Below are 982 nucleotides of genomic sequence, written 5' to 3' on the forward strand. Positions count from 1 at the left end.
ATATAATAATGTCATTTAAATAATTCCTCTCCATCTAAACAGGACATGGAAATATTTTCCCAAATTCTTGCCTGCCTCATTCCTTTGGACAAAAAAAAAAAGTTAAAATAGTCCCACTTAGCTCACCATAATTCCAAGAGAATTTCTTGTGCAAGAATAAAATAAAAATCTTCCAGGGGCACTTCTAAAGATTCATTTCTGTAGGTGCTGCAAACAGGCTGTGCCCAAACATAATGAATAGAATTCTCTTGTCAGGTTTAGTGTAATTTTTATTTGCTGATAGGTCCTGGATGGGATAATAAAACTTCCAATACAAGCCCGTTATTGTCAGGCACAGAGAGGAAATGAGATATTTATTCCAGCCAATATCTCTGCAATGGGGGCCATTAAATAAAGGATTTGCAATGTGGTGCTGGGGGAAAAAAAATTGAATATATTTGGTTAAGTGGGTAAATACCTTGAGAGGAACTGAAAATATTGGGTTCTAAAGGGTTTTACAATCCAGGAACAGAAGATTTTTAGGAGATGAGGAATTTGGAAAATATCATTATTGCTTAAAGTGCTGCTGAAACCAGCCCAGCTTTTCACCAAAATAAAAGAATATACTGAAATCTTTGGGAAATGGAGTCAAGGAGGTGTTTTTTTTAGGGATAAACCTCCAAAAACCTGAGTTTTTGTCACATTTTTCAGTCCCATTAAAGGATCCACTCAGCCCTTCTGCCTTCACTGCTCATTTCTCCCACCCCTGCCAGGCTCAGGCAGAATTCCTGGAGCTCAGGGCAGCAAATGAGGGATATCGAGGAAAAGAAAACCCAAATAAAAGATGGGAAGGGATTTTCAACCATCCAAAGGAATCCCAGAGCCTGACAGTGACTAAAGATGAAAAGCTTCAAATTTAAATTGTTACAAAAGGTTTTAAAGCGAATAAAATTTCCCAGGTTTAACCCAGGCCCCACAAAGCAATGACAATAAAGAACTCATT

The sequence above is a fragment of the Parus major genome, chromosome 5 (genome assembly GCF_001522545.3).
Source record: "Parus major isolate Abel chromosome 5, Parus_major1.1, whole genome shotgun sequence".
NCBI lineage: Eukaryota > Metazoa > Chordata > Aves > Passeriformes > Paridae > Parus > Parus major.